Source organism: Aquila chrysaetos, chromosome 13, assembly GCF_900496995.4.
Source record: "Aquila chrysaetos chrysaetos chromosome 13, bAquChr1.4, whole genome shotgun sequence".
NCBI classification, from domain to species: Eukaryota; Metazoa; Chordata; class Aves; order Accipitriformes; family Accipitridae; genus Aquila; species Aquila chrysaetos.
Window position 1 is genome coordinate 28,769,134 of NC_044016.1, and position 22,568 is coordinate 28,791,701.

The 22,568-nt window shown below is 41.1% G+C and overlaps 1 protein-coding gene across 2 annotated transcripts in view; it reads right to left on the reverse strand.

The window, feature by feature from the left end:
• CHRM3 (cholinergic receptor muscarinic 3) overlaps window positions 1-20,638 on the reverse strand; it is a 283,661-nt gene extending 263,023 nt beyond the window's left edge. The window contains exon 1 of one of the 2 annotated variants that reach the window (XM_030036069.1): window positions 20,380-20,520. The gene's annotated coding sequence lies outside the window, so the exon portion shown is untranslated. Of the gene's footprint in view, window positions 1-20,379; window positions 20,521-20,556 lie in introns of those variants that run through there. The other variant, XM_030036073.2, reaches the window with a different exon arrangement.
• Window positions 20,639-22,568: the final 1,930 nt, after the last annotated feature.

Sequence of the window (22,568 nt, forward strand, 5' to 3'; positions counted from 1 at the left end):
TCCTAACTTCTTATTCATGTGTTCTTTTCAATCATTTCTTCCTACTTCCCTAACACTTCTTTTCAATATGAATACCAAAAGGGTATGCTGTCTAGGGTCAGTCTCATCAATCTGCACCAGTTTTTTAATATAAATGTATATATATACACACACAGAGAGGTGTATATATCTATAATCCTATATATATTTGTATATTTAATATCTATATATATAATGAACATACGAATATCACCGCATTTTCTTCTACAGCACCACGTAGGGACATGAACTCGGTTACTGTTGAAACTGAAATTGCCTGCTTCAATTGTATAACTCCTTTGATTTCACTGTCATAGTTTTTTACTGTTTTGATAAAATGTGTAGACAGCGTCATTGTCAATGATTTCACCTGTTTCTAGATCAATAACAGAAATTATTTTAAGCTCTGAAGAGATGGACAGGCTTCATTTTGAAGACCCACTTTTGAGATGGCAGCCTATTCTTATCTTAATCTATTTAGCATATGCTTTATGGATAATGTAGTTAGTGCAATAAAGTGATGAGCACATTCTCAACTTCCATTTTTTGCTTCTGGGACTGCTTACACATCTTATATTAGGACTCACTAAAAATGACGCATAACCTGTCCTGGAAGCAAGGAACAGAAGCTGCTCTCTCCCTTCCCAGCAAGGGCCAATGGACTGCAAAAGTTGTGCTGCTTCTGCTGCCTTCCAGTCAGTACAGGTAAGGTACCTCCCAGAAAAGGAACAGTTTTCAACATTTCAGGCTGTTACAGGGGACTGATCTTATGTCTTCCTCAAGCAGGTGATGTGATCCTCGGGCATCTCACATGGTTTCTCTTTGTGTGACCTTCCTTCCCTTCTTGGCTGCACAGCCTGGGCTGACTTCCCAGCTCCAGTATCAGCCAGCTCTTTTTAAGCCGTTACCAGAGCAGCCAGAAATCTCAGGGGTAACTGGGGCCACCTAAAGCTTTGGTAAGTCTGAAGAAGTCAAGAAAGAAATGCTCTCCTTTGATTTACAGAGAGAGAAAGGCCAACAATCAGAAAGCTTCCTAATGCTTTTATTTTCCCTCCAGTTCACACTCATTCACTGCAGACATTGTTTTTTCATTCCTCCCTTCCCAAACCACTTAGTACTAGTGGGTACACAGCCTTCCACATGCTGTTTCACTTTTCCCTGTATAGTGGTGGAAATATTAGAGTATCAAGACATTTTTGGCCTCTGTCACTTAACAAGTGATGTATAAATTTCTAGACAGAAATTCCCAAATTCCATCTGAGCTGCACTTGAGGTGCTCATTTCTTCTGTTGCATACAGTCGTTCACTAGAGACTGAAAATAGTGGCATAAAGCAGAATTTTTCAAAGGAACAGTAACATTAAAATACATTGGGTGGAGTAGGGGTCTGCACCCCCCCATAGCTGAAAGCTAAGCACCTTATCTTGCAGACATTCCACTAGTGTGCCTTAAGTACTCTGCATAGGCACAGAGTAGACTAATTGAACTAGTTAAAGTTGAATTCACCTCCAAGATGAATTTAAAAACCAAATAATGAAGAACTAACTTTTACACAGGTGGAAACTTTAATTTATACTTTCAAAAACAGTTCTTTGTTCATTTGTAGCAAGCTTTTCACTTTTTCAAATGGTAATTAATTAAAATAGAACTGGAAAAAATAAGAGAATTAGAGAGAAAAGGTCCATGCTACAGAAAATTCAAACCATGTTAAAGAGGGAGTGTCTTCCAAAAATTGAATGTTTTGATTCAGGCTGCTCTTGTACTGATACTATAGCCCTAGGCTCAAAATAAACTGAACTTTAATCCAGGTATTCTTGCCTTGTAGTCCATCATGGTTTCAGTGTTCAAAACAGCAAAGTAAAAAGATGACTTTAGAAAAGATAAATGCTTCTCTAAGACTAATTTAACACGATGCTAAGAAAGAACTAAAAAAAAAAAAAAAACACACCAACAACCAACCACAAAAAAAAAAAAACCAAACACCCCACCATTCCATCTCAGTTCTTGCGCAGATGCTGCAAACCTGAAAGATTTAAGCAGTTGGAACTGCACTAATAAGGCTCACATACCTGCATAGTAAGAGCCACTAGCTTTTCCTCTTAAGTTTTTTATACAGGTATCAGGAAGAAATTTCAGCCCAACATAATAAATTTAATTGTAGAGGTGAATTCATTAATTTCTATTGGCTCTTGTAGAGGAAGACTTCAGTACATATTTGCCTCAAGCATGCTGCCTGGAAAGTACTGGGCCCAACACTTGAATCGATTCCAGCTACGTTCATCTCAGTTAAGCACCTGATGATCAAAAGGATGTTCAACTTATTTCTCACAGATCTACACTGGCACCCCAGAAAAGGCTATTCAGTATCCAAAGGAACAAATCGGGATCATTATGAGCTTTGTACGATTGTTTTATGACTCTTCTACCACTGATTGGTATCTCTACTTGGCTGTTATCTCTGTAGCAGAGTAACATACCAAACTTGACATGCAATTGCAGGCACCTTATCTTCAGTTAAATGCAAATCAAAAATAGGAGTTGAGAAGAGGCATACCAGTAGTTACAATTTATATTTTGACAGTGGGTAAAGAGCCAACATCCTGCAAAAATTTGAAAATATAAACAAAAGGATATGTTTATAACATAATAGCACCTAAAGAGAGGTTTGGCTGAGACCACAGTTTTTCTATACCCTAGATGTACAAAGCATCTAGAACAGACCAAAAAGCAGGTGAAGGGAAGATGAGGCAAAACACAGTAGGCAGTTACAATTTTCAGTCAAATGCTTTTCTCATTATTCAGTTCCCACCACAGAAGCCAACAGAGACTTTGAATGAAAGAGTGAAGGTTTCCAGCTCCTCAGTCTTCTCAGACAAGCATTCACCCCCTCCCGTTACCTCAGGGAAACGTTAACAGCGTTTGCAATCATACCCATATCTGAAAGAAGCAATGAAGCTACAGTCAAGTCTTACAAAAGCAGTTTATAACCCCAAAAGTGAACTTCAACTTGAAAGCTGTTTCAGTTTACATTTCAACTCTTTGTTTCACCCGTGAAAGTTTCCACTTGTTGCTTAAAATAGCAAAGACGGAACATTTTTGTTTACTTACACACAAGAACAAAATTCCCTGAGATACCAAGGCAATGAAGAATATATGTACATGAGTGTGGAACAGCTTCTGTGGTCAAATTATTCAAGTATTTTGTATACAGAATTAGGTATAGCAGGGAGAGCTTTCTGTTGTTACTTTTTTGCCTATTGGTAGAAAGTAATTATTGACAAATTAATGAATGTAATTGTCATATTCTTGCAAACACTTATACAAAAAGAATAAGAAAATGATCTAAGAAATTCAACTACTGTACCTATATTAGCCTATAAGTATGCATATATGCCCAGACAACTTAGCCTTGACTCATTCCATCATTTTAAATGTAATTATGTAGGACTCACAGTGAAAAGAGCTCTTTTCCTCCTACTCCCACTTGCTCATCACTGCAATAAAGCTATCATCTGGTCCTATGAGCAAAAAACCTCTCACATAACTGTACGTGATGACAAGAAGGGAATTTTGAGCTTCTGAAGACATACTACCTCTACGCACATGTAATTAAAACTGAAGAGAAGAGCAGTCGCCATTTATGGAAGCTCCTGCCAGACTCCTGCAATCCTGGAACAAGAAGTAGCGGTTGCAGAGCTGTACTTACATACACATACATTTATGTACTTAGTCATTACTCCTGAAAGAAGGTGCCAGTAAACAAACAACTCCCAAGAATATAACCTCTACTAAGATCACATGTGAAGGGTTTCAGTTTGGGTTTTTGGCTTGGGGTTTTTTGTTTTGGTTTGATTTTGATTTTTTTTTTAATATTTTTTGCTGTGTTTTTGTCAGCAAAGAATTTAATTTGCTTTATGTCTTGAAGTGACTCAACTTTTAATCCTCTCACATTGTTTCTTATATAAACACACAAGAAACTCAGAAGTATAAATCTTTTGTCTTTTAAATAAAACTGTGAAGCCAACAGATTTAATTAATTTGGGGGGGTTCAACCTGAATTACTATTGTTCAAGATTTTTTTTTCTGGAAAAACAGAGACCAAACTGAATCATCTTCTGTCAAACAACTAGGTTATACTCAACCAGCTAGGAAAAGGCATGTAAATACAGACTTAGGTTTGAAAGAAAAGCCCATGCACAGGGTTTACAACTGTCACTCAGGCCAAACACTATCCTCAGAGGCAGTGGGGAACTGAACCTGTAGGTTCAAGCATACATTTTGGACTTCCCAAGAACACATTTAAGTTTGGAAAAAGCCCTGCCAAGGAAAACAGTATAGTCTCAAAGGCTTTGAATGAACAGGAACAAGGTACAGAGACTGTAAGTCCCAGCTGTGCTCCTGCCCTTGCTGCACAGACAGCCCAGCTACTCCTGAGGTAGCTCCAGGATTTCTGCATTTTATAGTCAAATGCTTTCAGGCAAAGCAGTGGTAACTGCAGTTCCCCTGAAAACCCCAGGACAAAGCATGACACTTGGAGGGCCGCTCAGTGGTCTGCATGGTGACAGCAGGGGGCACAGCTACAGGATGACCATCTCCCAAGTCACTCACATGCAACTCTTCCCTTCGTAAGACACAGGCACTGGACCCTCCCATTGAAGCTATATCATGTGATACGAAACAAACAGAGAAAGAAAACATCTGATTTGCAATTAGGACAGAAGGAGGCATGCTTGCTAAGGAAGAAACAGGGATGTGACAGCAACGCTGCAGCTCTTGCTGAGGTGGATGCTAGCAGATTACACAAGGCGTAACCATGATCTGCAAGCAATGCAAACCAGAAGAGCTGGATGTTTGGGGCAGTCTCCAGACCACAACAACGTTCAAAACTCCTCAGAACAAAGCATGTGATGCTACCTTGTATGGTGAATGAATGATCTGTCCTAAGCTAATGATTTCCCCCTTCTTATGCTTGATGCTCCTACCACTGTGATGAGTTTTGTGGATGGGCAGGCATTGAGCTAGGCTGCTTCTAAGCACTCCTGGTCCAAGACTTCTTTTGAGAACATATTTTCTGCCTGATCAACTCATCTCTTGACCCGCAAAGATGTTCTATCCAGCCCTTGGGCTAAAGAGCAAGTCTACCCAATCCAAAGAAATTTTGTCACTTTACTTGCTGAGAAAGCAGAACAGCTCTTAAATTATCTTTTCTGCTTCCTTTTCAGTATTCAACCTGACTGCTTTCTACAGTTAAAAGTAACCTCATAGCAGAAACTCTTCCATTTACCCCCAAAGGGGATTAGGACTTCTTGGAAACATTTTTAAAATAAACAGTTTCCTTACCCTGTTTAAACAATGATTGTTTAAGCCATGGAGTCAAAATGGCTCAGAGGAGTTGTACTTGTCATTGTACAATATTCAGCATGATCTACAATGTGACCAGGCAGCAATGACCTGTATTAATCACAGGCCAAAGTATAATTAAGGGAAAATTAATAGACTGTGATGGTCTGGCAATTGCTGTCCACATTCTCACCCTTTCTGCTGGCTTGCCAGACTACCATGCTTCTGGTGGGGAAGCGGTCTGCAACTGTGGCCGAGCACAGGAATCCCTTTTGCACAGAGCAGACTCGTAAGCAGACAAAAAAACGTGGACTCTATTTGCGTGAGCATACAGAGGAATTCCTTCCACCCTGATTACAGCAACAGCTATTGGGCAGAAGAGCACTGGCAAATCTACCTAATTCAAAACTGCCCTGTCACTACGAGCAATGTGAGCTAGAAAATTGCCTGCTAATGTACCACCCCTGACTGTAAGGGAGAAAACATTTCACTTCTGATCTGTTATGTGATTTAGAATACCATGTCTTTGTATAAAGAAAGCCTATAAACTTCCAGTATCAACCCTAATTCTGCCTTTCTTCCCCTGTACGAGAGCTCCCAAATGCCTTAGTCCACAGTCCCCCATACTCTCTCAATTTTTCTCCAACATACACAATTCACTTCTCTCATGTGACATGGTTCTGACTACAGTTCACATTAATGGCAAAACACCTGCTATACTTACACATAGCAGTACTGATTTAAATTTGTCATTGAAGGATTTTTCAGCAACCCAGCTTGGGGAATCTTTGGCTATTACAGCCTTATAGTTTAGTGAGAAATACACTGCAGTCTCAGAAATAACAAACAGCTTCAAGAAAAAAGCTTTAACAGATGGCTGGAAAACTGGAAACCCACTTCCAAACTACTTCCTCAAGCTGAGCACCCGGAAAAAACATCATCACTTGACCCACCTTGTGGTCGACATCCCAAGGAATTAATTGCCACAGAATAAAGCAAATTTTGGGGCGGGGAAGAATTTTTTGTTGAAGCAGATTAGCAGCTCCATTTTTCAGAGGGCAAAAAAAGAAACCCTTTGCATAAAGGATTCATTAGTAACCAACAGTTTACAAACTCACAAGCATATTGAGATGCAGCTGCATCCTACCATGATGAAGTCATGTTACAATTACATACAAAGGCTTCCAGGAGCCCAATCTGAACATTTCTTCCTCATTGAGAGGTGCCTGTGTGAATGCTTACAAGTGTCCAAGTCAGGAATACATGCTGGTGAACTATTTCAACACCATTTCTCATTATCTCACATCTGCCATTGCCTCCAGGCTCCCAGGCCCTCACTATCAGACAACTTCTACCATCTCGTGGAAACTGAAAATATCTATCTAGATCTTCATGGCATAATGGTAATGCTGAAGTTTTAAAGCACTGCTGCTTCAAATCCATGAATGACAGAAACTTAAACTTCCCCAATTCCTCCCCATTAACTAGAGTTATTATAAGCTTTGAACTCTCTTGGGTGGCCAGCCTGTCTCTGCGGTCAGGTAACTGTCCTCATCTCCCTTCTTTGAATTTCAACTAAACAGAGAGGATTAACAGGAACAGGAAGGGGGAAGTCCCATAGCTCTAAACTCAGTGAAAATTAGACGGTATTGTGTCCATCTGCTGTCTAAGCTAAAGAGTGTAAAAGTTTTCTGAGGTGGTAATATAGCTGTTATGGAACTGCAGAGATCCATCGATCATGCCTGAAAAATCAGATAAGTTCCCTTGACTGTAGCTAGTTGACTAATTTTTACAGGCTTTGTCAGAAGAGTAAACAAATTCCTCAGTCCAGAGTTATTTCTCTCAGGTTTCTGTACTGAAGTTATTATGCAATAAAGTTGCTTTGTAGCATATGAATTTCTGTGCATTTAAGTTCAACTCTCATTACAACAATTTCAAGGAACTTTTGAAATACAGGATTGGCAGTCAAAGCTTCCAAATATCAACACGGGAATTCACAACTCAATACTTATGCACTTGCTTTTCCAATATGGAAACTGCGATACTCAGCTTACATTTTCAGTAACTTTCATCTCAGAAAGATCAACAAACAATATAGAAGGAACGCAGAAGCATAGGACACCAAGGGTGTGCAAAAGGAAAAGAAAACAGTTGGTACACAGTCCATCTACATAGTGCCTTTCCATACTACTTTTTCTTCCCCCCCCCCAAGAGGCCTAAAAAGCTTCAGCTACAGGTATTTAAAATTCTCAGGGCTGGCAGAACCTGAGTGCACATAGTAGGTGTTCTGTGCAAAGCTGAAGATGACATTAGAGGAGCTACAAATTGACATAAGTAAATATGAGCTAATGGGACGTGGCTAATTCATACCCACCCAGACGCTAGCCCACATTTCTTTACATTAAGCTCTTCAGGCTAAAATGCTGCAATATATCACTTCTACAGCTGTTTGCACACCATATTTACAATTACAAAAGTAAAACTAGCCTTTCAGTTAAACATACTGTGCACATTCAACTTTATATCTTCTGGTGACAGTACAAGCTCATGAATAACTTTCATATTTTAATGACTTTTTCTTTTCCCAAATCAGAAATTTGGGCAAGGTAAAGCCTTGCTACAAAATAATGCAGTCTAGCAATCAATCAATATCATTGAAACACCAAGTTAAAGCTGTTGAAAACTGCTTGACTGCTAAAAGTCACTACAGCTCATCTTTTTGTTCTAGATATTATTCAGCTTTCAGTCAGCATTCTTTCCGTCTAAATTTTGCTGAAAAGATTAAATGCCAAAACATCATAAATCCATAATTAATCCTATTCCTATTACAGTAATACTATATCAAGGATCTTCCACTCTTACAGGCTAATTCAGAATATGACTTTCTTCCCTTCACACACACAATACAATTGGGGTTTAATCTGTAGAACTTCAACTCTATTCCATGTGTGGCATTTCACTCAAGTTTCCCCAATGATTCATGTTTTTTGCACACTTGAGATCTATCAACAAGCACAATCAAAACCAAAAATTCCTACCTGAGGCTGTGGATAACAACCTTTATTCTTATGATTTTGTGCTTAATTAGCTATTTAGAATATTTGTTCCAGTTCCATGATTCTCGCAACTAAATGTCTTAATATATATACGGATCACTGCATCAGAACAAAACTTGTAAATAACACACAAACAAGAATATTTGGAAAAATTATAGAGCTAACCAGCAGAGGAAAAAACAAACAAAAAAAAACCCCAAAAACCAAGGAGACTAGAAATTCAGAAGTGAAATAATAATCCTCGTATGAAGGGTTCTGGCCTGGTTGTTACTCTGAACTAGGATCAGAGGAAGAATACTGCTTAAGCTTATCTTCACATGAAAATAGCTATGCATATTATAGCTTTAATCTCATTTAAATTAATATCATTTAACTGCTGCAAATAGTTTGGGGACATTTATTTCAATTTATTTTGCTTAAGCTGATTAGGACAGGCCTTGAAGTATATTTTGCACACGTACACTCCACACACATCATCAGCCAAAACGAGACCAACTGGCCTCGTATTTCTAGAATTCACATTTCTGTTTCATTTTAACTAGGAGAGGGTAATGTCTTCGGTAGAAAAAATGGGAGGATTTTTGGACCACTGCTACTGGAAAACTCAGAAAAAAATGTTATAAAGAAAATACACAAGTAAAACTGAGCAGAAAAAACTATACTTTTCATTGTCCAAGCTTAAAAAAGGAAACAAAAGGAAAGCAAAATACAGGCTAAATTGAAATCTCAATTTGTCCAAATCCAAAACAAAAACCCCAACCTTTAGTTTAACGGTGCTAGGTGTCACCCCACATCTTTAAGACAGAAACGCAGCAAGATGGTGTATACATACAACCACCAAATTTATGAACACTTCTATAGTGCTTCCTCTTAATGTTTTACCTTCTAGGCTTAACCTTCTGCATGAGCTAGCCAAGCATGATGAGTGAAGCTTTTCTGCATCTATTCATTGCTCTTAATTATTAATAATCCAAGACTGGGCACTGGAGTTTGGGGGCTGGGAAGGAAGGTGTCGGCACTAATGTTTTCTAGTATACATGCTCAGGCCCAAGCATAATTTACCATCTTAACCACTAGATTTCTCAAATTTCTTACAGAAACATTTCTTTCTAGGACTTCTGTCAAAAACAGTACGGTAACTATCTTGCATTCCCTCAACGGCCAATACTAACCTGGAACTGGCCATGAATGCAAGACCTTCCACAATCCATGCAGAAATTAAATTAATAATTTAATATTGTAGATTCAACCCAGTTGCCAATGAATCCACAAAGCCCTGCATTTGTTTACACTGAGATCAGGAACAGTAGCATTACCAATTGAAAAACCCAGTGAAAGGCCATCAAAAGTTATTTTTAATATAGTAAAAAATAAATACATAATGAAGGAAAATAGCTGCTAAACAACAAAAAAAAAAAAGAAAAAAAAGGCCACAGTTTCAAACACATGATCAATAAAAACATTCGAAGTAATTGAAAGGAACAATCCTGAAATTCAGTTTTTTGGTATGTCCAACATTAAGGTTTGGAAACACTCTCCTTATGCCATTGCAATGCCCGATTCCAACTACAATACAGAAAGCAGAATCAAAGTCATGCAACTCACACAACCACAAAAGGCTACAACCCAAGCGTTCTCAGTATTCAACTGTTCTTTTTATATAAATCAATACACAGTGCAAATAAACTCTTACCCATCCCGTTACGTGAGCGATATCAAGGAAATGTTCCCACCTTATAAAAACAAAAGGATGAGGTTTGGGGTTTGTTTTTTTTTTTAAAGGAACCTTTGCTCTCCATAACAGCTATAAAAACAGTAACGACAACGAAATTTAAGACAAGCAGAAGTGAAACTGTATAGCTGTTATAAAATGAATGCATCATTCCTAGAAACAAACCAACCAACCAACATATCAAGTGAAATAAATTGATGAGATCTGACACGGAGAAAGATACTGGTCACCCATATGACTCATTGTACCATGGAAAGTTTCAAACTGATATAACAAGGATAAGACCTCTGCATGCTAATATGGGCAAGCTGTTAGATATCAGACATTTAGCTACATTAAGTAGTAATCAGTATGTTACAGATTGCTTCAATTTCAGTATTTTCTTCTTGGAAACAACATATAGGATCATATTTATCTTTGAACATCCATTTTCTTAATTTGCAAATATGACGGCAAGTTAGTGGTGTATGTGTGCTAATGTTGTGGGAATAAAGTAGGCAAGATGTGCTTTTTTGTGTATTATTTTCTTTCAAATTAAGTTCACTTGAGATCAAACCTGCTTTTTTAGGCCTCAACATCTTCAGCTATATCCTGGATCTTAATGGATCTCCTGATCATTGCTGTCAGCCTACAAGAGTCGCATAATCCTCATTCCTCTCTTTCAGGCATTTAAAAGTTTGATTTTATCACACCCATAATTCAAGAGCTGCTCCTGGCAGCTTACATTAGGAGCAGATTTGCTCACAAGTGCCCTGAAAAGCTTCAGCATGTAATGCTTCACAAAGGTTCTGCACTCCAAGTATCTATTTACTGAACCATACTTCTGGATGGCAGACTGAACGTACACTTAAATGAGTGGCCGAGAGTCCTACATTTGTTTTTTTTTCAACTTAATTCATTTTTTTCAACCTAATTCAAGAAAGTGTTTAGTACAAATCTCTAAAACTAAATCCATGCTTGCTTAGCATTCCTGAAGAGAGAGTCTTTCCAGAACCACAATTTTCATTTTACAACTTAGCATTGTTATTTGTGGAGGAGGCAGGGAAGCAGACTAATATACACTAGTAAGTATCATGCCATCTATTTAGCTTCAATATTTTATTCATGGATGGCAATATATCACACTGAATGCCGAAGTGAATATGACAAATGACATTTTTCTTCCCCAAACTGGATGGAAAGGTAAATAGCTTTAAAAGTCTCTTCTTTGCAGCTTGTAAGAATGTGCTTTTAACGATGGATCGCTTGGGTTGTGCCTACGAGAAACATAGCTTATATGAAAATATGATCTTCAGAATCATAGTAATGAAAATTAGATTTCAATGAATACTTTTAATGAAATTCTTACCAGTAAAATAAATATTCGATATCTTTGATCACTGGGTATGAATCTAAAATTTTTGTATCAGCACAAAAAACTCACCAGTTCCCAAAGATAATCACAACAGTTTTGTGTCCAAACTCACACAGATCTGTAACTTAGTTTAAGTTCTATCCATGAGATCCAACCCAAGCTGGAAGCATTCAGGCTAACATAATCGCAGAAGAAAATCAGAAATTTCTAGACAGGCTGCAGCAGAAAGTGATCACATCTTAGGCAGCCTTTAAAGACTAACTGAAAGTTTTTTCTGTATTAAATCCATTTTGCTTTTATTTTTTTTCATCTCCTACCATTTTCCAAGGATGAACAAACCTACTGCTATTTTTATAAACTTTTTTTCAATCTTGCTTGCACATTTTTGCCTCTTTAGCATTCCCTTTGGCAAACAAACACAGCTTTCATTGAGTTGAGTGAGAATGAAAATTACTGACTCAGTAGCGAATAGTATAAACACCGTCTGCTTCTTCTGAAAAGTACAGTTCATCTTCACAAGTATCTGCACCTTCCATGTACTTGCTTTCACAAAACAACTGAATTTTTTGAATGGAGATATGGAGCGGGAGGAAAAGTAATAGTCACTCATTTTTATTTGGAAGTTTTAGTAGGCATTATGCTTTTTCAGTGAAAACTGCATGTATGACTGAAAAGGAAAAATCTGATAATCCGAGGCACATACCTATGACTGCCTATCAACAGGCAAGTCAAACACTGTCTTCAGTTTTGTTGATATATTCCCTTATCACACTGCAGTTTAAAACCAAGGAATAGGAGGACCAATACATTTGCCTACCACGTCATCACTAGCCAGTAGCTACTGAACTGCAGTTTCCAGAAACGGAGCTACAAATTATTCTCCTTGCTCTTCTATTTATATTAGTTCCCTTTACATTGTACAGCATTCTTTTTAGCAACTATTTTCTACAGCACAACCCTTTACCCCTAGAGTTGTAGTCCTGTAAGCTTCTCTTCCACATGCATTTGAAGGTTAGCCCATTCAATTGTCTGCTCCAGTGTAGACCTTTTCCTTTCTTTCTTTTCCTAAAGTCATTCTTTGTTAGCTTTAAGCTGCGTACAGATGCTAAAGATCATCTTTTTCTGTCTGGCAGAGAAAAATCTATGCCCTTTCTCTTAAGGGTGAACTTTTCCATCTCTTTCCACAGGAAATCCAAGATAATTTTATACAAAACAATAACTAGAAAAAGAATACAAACAAAGAAATTTGAAATAACTCTATCCTCCACCAAGCCTTCTTACTAGATTTAAATCTCCCTGAATTTACCTCAGCAGCTCCAGACTCAAGATGGGACTCCAATTTTTTTTCTTCAGTCCTCCTTAAGAGACACTGATAAAATGACTTTGCTCATTCTCTGTTTATCAGGAGATGCTTTCTGCAATAGGTATTTTATAAAGATATTTACATACATAAATATTCCAGGGATTATTTGTCTTCCAAGAATCCTGGAAGTAAAACACGCTCAGCATTTCTTCACTATAGACTTTTGTAATGCTCTTGTAGCTTTTATTACAGAATTTCCTTTAAGATTTCCCAGTTGACGAAGCCAGACCACTATGCTAATAAAAGGAACAACCAAGAGATACAACTTGAAGAGAGATTTCAAGCTTTGACTGCTTGAAAATGGTAACTTTGACATTATGCAAAGGGCTCTGGCGGGCTCTCCAAGAAGAGGTGTTCTGACAAGAGAAAGCTGCAGAGCTGTGGCCTTGCAAGCAATTGCATTTTCAATACTTGCCTTCTACCAATTATTACTTGCGAGCTTAACAGCCTGGCCAGCGGAACCAAAGAAGGTCTGGTGGGTGGCAGGGGCACTACATACAAGGAAACATACTTTAATCATATACCAAAGAGCCAGCCTTGACATCCAGTGAAGCACCACTATGAAGAAGACACCCACTGCATGAGGTGAAGCAAGAACCCACACAGGGACCCTTCCTCCTCAGGAACCTGCCACCTCCTTCCCAGGATCTCTGCCACAGGTATGTTCTTCCCTCAGCACCTGGAGTCATGTTGTTCCATTTTTCTGGGGTTTTTATGCTCCCTCTTCTTCTTTTCTCTGTCCTGTATATATGCAAGAGACACAGGCTCCTGGGAGACTCCCTTCAGACTTCCCTCCTACAAGCACTACTCCTCCTTTGACTATCCTCTTCATTTCCTTAATTTACAGTTTTCTTGTTCTTACCCTTCACCTGTCCTTATGCTCCCTTCTCATACAGCCTGTGTCCACTGCAATCAACATACTCAGAAACTTAGCTCCCCCTAAAAATTTATAAGCTTTCACTACCTCAAAATCTATCACAGACAATAACACCAATTATGGACCCGCAGTCCAAGACAGTTCCATTTTATTCCCCTGTTCCCCAGCTATTTGGCACTTCCACACCCCTTAGCCCTCCCGATTTGTGTGTGTGTGCGTGTATATATGGGTAACTTCCCTCATCTGCCTGTTATCAAGAGAGATGACAAGGTAAAACGCAAATAGCAATCCATTTCAATGAAAGAGAGAAGGATGCTTCAGCTGGTGAAAAAGTAGAGAAAAAGCACTATCTAATTCTGACTTCATAAATTTGTATTGTTTGATGTCCAGCTACTCCTGAAACCTACTTTGGGTTTTCCCACACATGCACTGTCAGGGCCAAAGAACAGCCACGCTTTGAGAGAAGATGAAGCAGTTTATGGTGAAACATCATCATCAGAGATAAAAATCTGCAGAGTATTCCACTGGGTGATATGTTTTATCTCCGAGGAGACACAGCATGCTGTAATTATTTTGTTAGAAGCACATATGCATCTTTGTACAGCAACTGGAGATGATTAATAAAAAGATATTTCTGAAAATTTTCAAATTCTGTTCTTCCATGACAGTTTTGAGTGCCTGCATTACTCCCCTTCTTTTGAAAAGAAAGTTCCTTAATCTTTTGCAGACTTCTTACTATTGTGCTTATTACATATTGAGATTAAATGCTCCTACTAATTGTCTGCAGTGAAGTTTGAAAGGATTTGTTGCTATAGCAATACATCGTGTTGATTCAGAAATTAATAATAAAAGAAGTGGCAATTAGTACTATTAATTTTTACTAGAGAAACATGGGAGAGTGCTAAAAGGCTTCTGGCCAAAAAAAGCAGTAAGATTTTGCATAGGTGACCAATATAGAGCTTGCAGCTATAAAACCAAGCATAATGGATATTTCGTGCTTCAGTATGTGCAGCATGAATGTTGCTGCCTGAATAACCCAAGATGGACCAAGACTCCCTTGTGTTTCAGGAAGTCCTACAAGAGCACAGGGATGTGTTTCCTTTCACACATAATGGCACCCTGTGGGACAAGGTCCTCTACGTTAGTATAAGGAAGGCGAATTGAATACTTTTCTCTACGGATTTGACACTGTTCTTTCAGTGTTTTGCAGAGACCTCTCTTTTGCATTTTTAGTGAATGCAAGTATGTTGCTTCAAGATAATGACCTGCTTGCTCTCATTCCTGAGTAATAGCCATGAAGCTGGTAAGTGTTTTCCAGGTCATACGAAACCAAAGGAAGTAATTAATATTCTACACTAAAACTGCTATTATCTCACCAAATTATTTGGTTCTGTTGCAGTCCAGTACCTTCTAGAAGGTATTTAAGGTTTTAGAGAGAGGGGTTTTTTTAGGCTTGACTTGCTATTTCAATCCTGTAAAGAATAGTGTCGCTCTACATAACTGCTTATAATGCAAGGCTTTCGGAAGTGAAATGCTTTGCTTCTTCAGTATGTATTCAGTAAGATTTTTTTAAAAGTATGATTTGACAGCCTTAATAATGTATTTTTTGCTACTAGAAACCCACATAATTACCAAACACAATAAATTTACTTATTTCATAACGAAATGATGGCTAGTGGCAGATTGCCCCCTCAGAGCTATTTTATAAATCCCTGTGGGTGATATATAGCATTTTTTTCCCTTCAAAACTGTCATGTTTATTTCCTTTAGATGCTACAGATGATACCTCAGACCTTCATGCAGGAATGTTGAGAAGATTTCTCAAAACCCATTAATCCTAGATGCTGGAGGGGCCTTCTCCTGCTTAGGAGAAGTACAGGCAGGGATAAGGAGGCTGCAGGTCAATGCATGTTGTCACAACTCTATAGACTTGACCCAAAAAGAGGTCCCTTTACATCTCACAGGGAGGTCCAAGGCCCATGAAAAGCCCCTGGCATCTGGCTCCAGTACACCTAATGCTGTCAAGGAAGGTAGTAATGGACAGAACGGTGCACATGGACACAGCTAGAGCTAAGCAGGCAAACAACATTGCACAAAACACCATAGCCAACCACACGCATTGAGAGTAGATCATTTTCTTTAGCAGAAATGAGGCACATCAACAGAGGCATATCCTAGAAACCACAAGCATTTTTTTTTAATCCCGCTCCCCACCCCCCCAATTTCTCAATCCTCTATGAATTTATAAATAAGAGGGAAACCTCTGACTTTTTGTATTATAAGCTTTTGTATGTCACGATTAATCTTTTTCTATGGGGATACACTGGGAATGCAGAAGGACAGATTATCATCTACACATGGTGAGAGATTATCCTTACACATCATCACACTGCCTTCTCATTCAGAGGGGGGGGAAGAAAAAAAAAAAAATCAGAAATACTCATTCCATCAACTGTTCAAAGTAACTGGACAATCCTGAATCCCTCAATCACAGTCACCACCCCAACAAGAACGTCCTACAAACTAGCAGAGCAGCCACAACCTCCTGGAGATCAATACCAGGCATAATGCTGACAACAGAGACTGGGCAAATTATCAGATGGTTGGGCTGCATGGAGCTCTGTAATACTGTGGTTACACTGCTGTATTGCATCTGGGTAAGTGAACAAAACCCTGAATTTGCTTGCAGGAAAGTTTTCTAAATTAAACAGTTACGGCTTTGTTTACTCCAACTTTAGAATGAAAGCACAGAAAACAGAGGAGGAAAGGTAATGGCATTGACAAGTGGCTGCATTTTCAAATAGTATCCAGGAAAGCATTTTCCCATAATCCATACTGTAGCTGTATTATTAAATATTTCTCTGTAACTATTTCCATCAAGATTAATTTACAGAAGTATCAAACTGCCTCTAGCTCTCATTTCAGCAACTGAGTATTTATCATCTGTAATACAAATTACATCTTTTGGTTTTGTTTTTCAAAAAATTTTTCAACCATAGAAAGGACCTTGCCTTCAGCTTGCAAACATTTAATGAAGAAATTCATTTAAGCCTACCTTCCTTTACACTAATTGATGCTTCCACCATGAAACCACATACTCGGAATAGGTGAGAGGGTTAATCTTCCATCCTCTCCTATTTTACACACAGTAATTTCAACAATTTATATTCAGGAGAATGGCTTTTCCTTGCCCTCACTGAATCTCCTAGCCAGGCGTGCATGCAGAAGGTTGTGTTTTGATGGCACTCAACCAAGGCACAAGGAGTAGAAAGTGTCGCAGCATGCTGTTATCCTCTCTTAAAACAAAAATAAGACATAAACAACTCCTGAGCTTGAAGTCCCAATCTAAATATGGCACACCAGGCTTATACTAAATTCATTTATTCTCTTTTACACCCCAACACTATCAGGAACATACCCCAGTGTATATTCTACAACACTCATTGTTTGATAGACTGAGAGGCACAGTTTGTGCATCTAGAGGTATAGTTGATATACACTCTCCCAGCATCTCTAACTGACAGAGTTTCACACGTTACAGAAGCCGTGCAGTCTAGCAGAATTGATGTTCTTTTATTGAAGGAAGACATAGAATGAAGTCATGGAGGATGTAGCAACACTGTTGAATGAATGTGCAAAACAGACAACTTTTGGTGTTACCAGACTCTTTCTTTTCATTCCAAGCTTACACATCCATTTTAATATCTGTTACACATTCACAAACTAAGGTACTTAAATATAGCTGAGGATACTGAGAGAGATGGCATTGCGTATCCTCCCCCATATATGCTTATCCATACTGCTCCTTATTTTAATTATATGCCTAATTATACGTCTTCACTAAATGAAAAGCTGCCACTACAGTAAGAGATACTAATAATATTAGTAAACTGTTCCGTCATATTATGTGCTAAACTCAGCAACCATACATTCACACACGCTGAAAAGAGCCCTTCATTGCATTCAAATATCTCACAGATACTTTGTCTCATCCCAAGAGCACCACCTCTTAATGGCAAACAAGCCATAGTATGATAATGGACAAAATTAATTAAGGTCATCCAGATCACTTTAAAATTTCTTCTAGTGTCAAGCACCTTTTGCACCCCTTCCCCTTCCAGTCACATAACACTGCATAAGCTCAGTAATTGCCAGCAAAAAGTATGCATTCAGGCTTTCTGTCTGCTAAAATCAAGGCTGAGGGAAGAGGGAAAGTACAAACACAAGAACCATAATGTTGTAGTATTTATGTAGAAGAAATTTCCACCTTAGTCATCACAAGATTTTTCTTTAGCATTTCAGGATTTGATCCTGAAAACATTCATAGCACTAAGACAAAAATCCAAATACTAATGCAAGAAAGGGAGGTTGGATAGTTTTAAAGCAGCAACTATGGCTTTAGAATGAAGTGTCATAAGTGTGACAATTTTTTAGACCAGCTTACAAATTAACCAGGGCATTTTAATCCTTAACACTAATACTTAAAACTGTAATTTAAGACACCATTGAGCACCGTGTTTGTGACATTTCATATGGTCATGGTTGGTATTCACCATGAAAACCTAGTTCTGAGACTGCTACTCTAAAATATACTGATAAGTTGTTAGATGCAGACTATATTACTATGAGTAAAATGAAATTTAAATTTCTTTCAGTAACAGAAATAAAAATGGATTGCACTTGACAATATACAGATATATGATATAAAGCATTCAGTCGGCTCCCTCCAGAAAGTTACTATTCATCTACTTTAAACTGACGTGAATTTGCACCTCACAACAGTTTCTGTATAATAAATTAGGCTCTACTTGTTTTGAATGAAATGTGAAAGGATACAAAACTGAATTTCTGGGTTTGGTGGCAGAGTGCAGCTGGTAGAAGAAAAGAAGAAAACTTGCAACCTGTTTTCATACAGCTGGCAGCAAGTCAGATGAATTTCATACTGGATTATCCCTGGAGTATTTCATTGCTTTGCTACTAAAATCCAGCAAAACTGCTACATCCAAAATAGTCCACGAGAATGGTTTCCAGTGTTTCAGTTCAACCGATTCTTCTTCTCTAAAGCTGAAGTTACCCTGTTAACATGCACACAGCACCGAAGTAAAAACACATTACTTTGAATGAGATTCAGCACTGGAAAATGTATTCTTCATATTGCTCTACAGGGCAATAACATACACATAAATGCTTCTGGTAATAACAGAACTATTCAAAAATAAAGGAAAATTTAAAAAAAAAAGCATAAAACATGAAAACTTTTAGGACACACAACATCAGAAAACCCTGCAATACTTCTGCCATACCACGAAGAATTGCTACCGTACAAGTGACCAGCTTGCTTCCATGCTGAAGGACAGTCCTGAAAGCCACCAAACCAGGCTTCCATTCTGGAAAAAGCAGAGTTACCTACTGCAGTCCTGGTCCAACACAAGTAGGCAAACCAAACACTGTCGGATTAAACATACAGAAGCAGATGAAATAAAATCAATGTATCATTCACTGACTTTGACTGAAATGTTCGTACCTACACACCTCAATGTAAGGTGTAAACACAGGAAAAATATATTGCTTGGGCAAAAACATCCCTGGGACACATCCCGGCTTTTGTTTGCCCTTTTTTTTTTTTTTAAAGTTTCTCGACATGTGTCAGCAATATTGAAGTTACAGTTCTTCTGTCTGTGACTACTTCTATATATGGTCAGCACAGATACTTGCTCAGATTTGCATTTTTCCAAAAAGCAATCCCAGACAATCAGAAGCCTGTTAATCACCAAGAAAACCCACACGAGCAGATCCATAGCGCTGCACACATGAGCCCGTTCGGGTCTCCCCGCCCTGAGACTCACACAGTGAAGGGAATATGGCTAGCTCTAGTTTTAAATAATACTTGGGCTCTGCTTCAGACACTCTTGCGGGTCCGTCGGCAGCGCACACCCTGCCTACTGATGCCTTCCCAAACTCCAGCTGCGCGACAGCCCGCACTCCGGTACGCAGCCCCGAGGAACCTCGTCGATCCAGAGAGAAGCAGACACCGCACACAGTGCGCGGGGACACTGCGGGGACACCGACTAGCCGCGGGGCGAGGGGGGGTGGAGCCGCGCACCGCTGCGCGCTCCCGCACTGCCCCAGCGGGACAAGCCCGGCAGCCGGCGGCACGTCGAGCCGTGCTCCGGGGCTCTCGCCGTGAGCCGCCGCAGGACGGGACGGCCGTGCCGTGCGGCCGGCGTCCCCGAGCCCACCGGCCTCACCGGCGGGGCGAGCCCACGGGCGCGCGCGGCGGGGCGGCCGGCACCTCGCCTCGCTGTTCAAGGGGCGCAGCAGTCCTCGGGAGCGGCCGCTCCTCCGAGCCCCGCGGGGAGGGGGGCAGCCCCGCCGCGGTCCGCGGAGCCCCCCGGCGGCCGCCGCCGCCGCTTCCACCGCCCCAAGCGCAGTCCCCCCCCCCACCCCGCCCCGGGCGGACGGGGAGCAGCAGGCGAGGGGTCCCGCGGCTCCTCAAGCCGCCCCGCCGCAGGGACCATCCCCGCAACTTTTCCCGCGGGGAGCCCCGCCGCGCTCCCCGCCACCGGCACCCCCGCACACAAGAGAGGAAAACCAAACAAAAGCCCCTCAGACCCTCCCGGACCGGCGTTTCTCTTCCTACCTGCCCGGTGCCCGGCGACCCCGCGCCGCCCAGCTCCGCGCCGAGCGCTCCCCGCGCCGCCCAGGTGGCGTTAGGAGCGCGCTTCCCACGGGCGGCGCGCCCCCGGCGGCCGGCACATCCCCCGCCGGGCGCCGCCGGGAGGAGGGCGCTCCGCACCCGCCCGCGCCGCCGCCGCACCTGTGCCCGGCCAGCAGCGGCGCCGCCCCCTTCAGTCTCGCCCCCTGCGTGGGCGGGGGCGCGCCGGGACCCCTCGCCCCGCGCCCGCCGCCGCCGCCCTCCCCATGCAGCCGCCGCACGAGGGGCACCGTGGCTCCGCCGCCCGCCGCGCCGCGCCGCTCATTGGCCCGCCGCCGCTGACCTCACGGGGCCCAGCCCCGCCCCGCCCCTCCCGCCCACCGCCCCCGGCCCGGCCCGGCCCGAGCGGGCGCCCCGGGGGCCGCCCCGCGGCGAGCCCGGCGGTGGCAGGGCGGGCCGGCTGCGGCCGCCGGGCGGCACCTCCGAGGCGCGATGCCGGGTGGCCCGGCGTCCCGCGGCGTCCCTGAGCCGGTGGGACACTGCGGGGAGTGGCGGTGGGGCGGGCGGGGGTCTGCCCGCGGCCCCTGCCTCGGGGTGCGGGGAGCTGGAAACAGAGGTTTGCAAGAAACGTCGCCTGGCCTTGCAGACTGCCTGCCAAGTAGAAAGGACTCACGGAAACGAGATAATGTGGGGCAGTCTTCCTTCCAGTAGTCTGCGGTGGTTTCTTCTCTTTTTTTTTTTTTTTTTAATCCATTTTTACTAGTTTTAATTGAGACATATGAGCTGCTATTGCTTGAAGATTGTGGTCCTGTTTGTGGAAAGTAAACAATTTTCTGCTGCATATTAAATATGCCTCTTCATGGGGCATATAACATCAACCAAGTCACATATCATCATATAGCTCCCTAATAGATATTAATATGCTATTGATTCATTACTAGCAATCTTTCAAAAGACGTTCTTAAAATATTCTCCCCTTTCAGCTAATCAGGGTACGCTACGAACTCACAGAAAGCCGAATAATGTATTAATATATGCTTCTGCACAATTAAAACGCATCGAACCAGAATAACGTAGGAAATCTTTCACATTCTAAAAAGATGCTGTAAATGTACGTGATATATTATTACATCAAACTGGGGTGCCTCACGGTTCTGTGTTTCTTCTGTCATAAAAGATTAATAAATTTAACTTGAAATCATTCAACACAAAGTTCAGAATTTAGAACTTGTTTTCACGGTCCACATTGCTTGCGGTAAAGTTGCTCTGGCATAAGGGTGCACAGGGTGTGTTCTGTTTGCCTGCTAGTGTATTTCTTGGTTACATGTAAGAGAAAAGTTTACAAACTGGTGCTCCGGAAAATAGAAACAAGACAGCAGTGTATACTTTGGAGGGTTCTAATTCTCTACTGATTTTATAAATAGTATTATTTCAATTATCTACTACCTTCAGAGAGGAATTTTTAAAACTTGGGGTCTGTCTTGCACCTTAGGCATTCAGTGAAGAAGGGATTACCTGCTTTTCAGAGGTCCCTTCCTCTGCCGCTCGAATGCAGCCGGCCCTGGGTGGCGGGTCTTCTTCACCCTTCGCACTGCTCCAATGCCCGCCGGGTGCCGAGTCACTCACGCGAGGGGCTGCGTCCTACACCCCGACGCCAGGATTTTCACAGAACATGCCGTAGGATCCTTAGGGACAAGGAGTCGTGACCAGAGCCTGTGAAAGAATATATAAAAATTTGGGTGCTAAATTTTCAACACTTAAAAAAAAAATTATGAATCCGCTGTTTTTCAATGAAGTCAATGAATAAATTCATAACGCTCTAAAAAATACCTGTGGGATGAAAAAGAGAAAAAAAAATTTCTTACGCGTGAAAAAATCAAGACCTTTTGGTGTGCAAAGATCCCTCTGTTCTTGAGCTCTGCATATGTTTGCTTTACTGCCCATCTATGCTTTTCCTTTTACCTTGCATCTAAAAATAGCCTCAGAAATAACTCTATACCCTGTAACACCAGGCTGGGGTTTCAGAGCAGCCGAGAGCCCCCGTGACAGAGCCGTCTCAGGTGACCCTTCAAGGCATGGTTGTCCTTGCAGTTTCTGCACCTCGGCTGCCGAGGGCTCAGCACCCCTGCGTGTCAGAGATGAGGTCACAGGATGCACCCCTGGTTTTTAAGAGT